This window comes from Octopus bimaculoides, chromosome 5 (genome assembly GCF_001194135.2).
Source record: "Octopus bimaculoides isolate UCB-OBI-ISO-001 chromosome 5, ASM119413v2, whole genome shotgun sequence".
NCBI classification, from domain to species: Eukaryota; Metazoa; Mollusca; class Cephalopoda; order Octopoda; family Octopodidae; genus Octopus; species Octopus bimaculoides.
In genome coordinates, this window is record NC_068985.1 from 9,122,097 (window position 1) to 9,124,869 (window position 2,773).

Below are 2,773 nucleotides of genomic sequence, written 5' to 3' on the forward strand. Positions count from 1 at the left end.
TGTGTGTGTGTGTGTGTGTGTGTGTGTGTGTGTGTGTGTGTGTGTGTGTATTTAATCAGTGACGTAATCAGCGTCATGCTAACATGCAGATGTGCTTCAAGTGGACACATGTTGGACTATAACCTCTTATATACACAATATAAATACTGTGTATGTCTGTATATAGATAGATAGACAGATAGATAGATAGATAGATAGATAGATAGATAGAGAGATACATATACATACATGGATGTATACATGTATGTGTGTGTGTGTGTGTGTGTTAATGTGTGTATGTGCCTGTGTGTATGTTTGTGTACAGACAGAGACACAAGTATACACACATGTGCATGCATATATATAAATCTGTGAACCAGAAGTAAATGGAAAGCATTCTGATAGAGATAGACAGACACTCACACACAAACGCATTTATATATTTTTGTGTATATAGGTTATTCCAAGAATAGACTCTCTGTATGTTTGTGTGTGTGTGTGTGTGTGTGTGCGCGTGCGTGTGCGGGCTCGTACGCGCGTGTGTAGATGCAGAAGTGACGGATAAATAATAGTAGGCATAAGGAATGTATCTACATCGAAACTTGCGTTTACAAATGACTGAAGCAATCAACTCTTATCTTTACAGCTGTTTCGGATAATTGTTGTGCATGTGTTTTACATATACATATTGAAACATACCTACATATACCTACGCATTCAGAGATATATTTATTGTTGTAAGCGTAGTAACAATAGCTCTAAGTACAATATATTTAGAGTCAGCCGTTAGAAAAGTGCTCTCATGTGGCAAAGAGTTGTTTTGGCTCTTATTTCTAGCAAAGCTGGTGCTTACTAGCATCCTCCGTCACTTTAGCGACGACTATTCTTCTGCTTTTCGTTTCTAAATTGCGAATAGCCTCCTTAATGAGATGTATGTATGTATGTATGTATGTATGTATGTATGTATGTATGTATGTATGTATAGGCGCAGGCGTGGCTGTGTGGTAAGTAGCTTGCTTACCAACCACATGGTTCCGGTTTTGGTCTCACTGTGTGACACCTTGGACAAGTGTCGTATACTATAGCCACGGGCCTACCAAAGTCTTGCGATTGTTTTTGGTAGACGGAAACTGAAAGAAACATGTCTTATATAATCGTGTCTGTCTGTCTGTGTGTGCGTGTCTGTGTGTGCGTGTGTATGTCTGTCTGTTTGTCTGTCTGTGTATGCGTGTGTCTGTGTGTTTGTCTGTGTGTCTTTGTGTCTGTTCGTCCTCCACCACCGTTTGACAAGTGGTGTTGGCGTGTTTATGTCTCCGTTACATAGCGGTTCGACTAAAGAAACCGATCGCATAAGAGCCAGGCTTAAGAAAAATAAGTTCTCCAAGGCAGAGCCCCAGCATGGCCGCGGTCTTATTACTGAAACAAGTAAAAGATAAAAGATAATTCTTTCAAATGTTGGCACAAGGCCAGCAATTTCGAGGAGGGGGTAAGTTGATTACATCGACCCCCAGTGCTCAACTGGTTCTTATTTTATCGAACGGGAAAGGGTAAGTCAACCCCGGCGAAATTTGAACTCAGAACGTTAAAACAGACGAAATGCCGCTCAGCATTTTGCCAGGCGTGCAAAACGATTCTTATTTCTTTATTGCCTACAAGGGGCTAAACATATAGGGGACAAACAAGGAGAGTAAGTCGATTACATCGACCGCTGTGCGTAACTGGTACTTAATTTATCGACTCCGAAAGGATGAAAGGCAAAGTCGACCCCGGCGGAATTTGAACTCAGAACGTAACGGCAGACGAAATACCGCTAAGCATTTCGCCCGGCTCTCTAACGATTCTGCCAGCTCGCCGCCGTTAATGAAACGAAATATATTAAACAGGCATTGATCATCGCCAGAAGACAAACAATTCGTGAGAGTGAGGAAGAAAAGCGCGGAAGAAAAGGAAAAAAAAATAGAGAGAGGTAAGGGAAAGAGAGAGAAAATAAAATATAGAGGAGTGAAATAGAGGAAGAGAAAACACAAAAGGAAAGTCCAGAGGAGAAACCCGGAAGAAAGAGATTCCGTTGTTTAATGAAAATAGGAAAAAACAATAAAAGTTCGTAAGTCGTTGTTAAGCCGAAGAGATGCTCTGATCAAGCGAAGCAAACAAACCGATGTCCAAAGATGTTCCAGTGATGAATATGGTAATCTTCAAGTTTAGGGGGATAAAAAAATAAATAAAAATATACAAGGGAAGTAACTGAACGTCTTACCAGTATTCTCCGTACATCTCTGTTTATAAATAAATCACACACGTGATTTGATTGACGCTAGGGTTAGGGTTAGGGTTAGGGTGTGATTTATTTATAAACAGCTAGAAGAAAACGGATAATACTGGTAAGTCGTTCAGTTATTTCCCTTGAATATTTTTATTTATTTTTTATCCCCTAAACTTGAAGATTACCGATGAACATGCCATTGTTTAGTACATTTATTAGTATCGTTGTCCGGTGTTTGTCCTTTCCTTTTTTTTTGTAAGGCGATAAGGTAATGATCTGAAGGAGATGTGACTGTTATTTCTAGCATGGCGAGCGACTGGTAAGTGCGTTACAAATTTACTCGGCCTGAGTAAAAGTTTGGGAATATTAAACTTCAATTGGCCGTATTTTTTCTTTTTTTTTTCTTGTTCTTTTGCTTCTCGTCTGTCAGTGATCTACCTACCTCTGTGTGTGTGTGTAGTTATATGGAGGGTGGGGCAACGTATGTGAGTGTTTCTGTACGCATGTATGTGTGTGTACATTATATATATA

The 2,773-nt window shown here is 39.8% G+C and overlaps 1 protein-coding gene across 1 annotated transcript in view; it reads left to right on the plus strand.

The window, feature by feature from the left end:
• LOC106883757 (D-beta-hydroxybutyrate dehydrogenase, mitochondrial) overlaps positions 1–2,773 on the plus strand; it is a 98,557-nt gene that overhangs the window by 40,845 nt on the left and 54,939 nt on the right. The gene's annotated exons all lie outside the window — the stretch shown is intronic.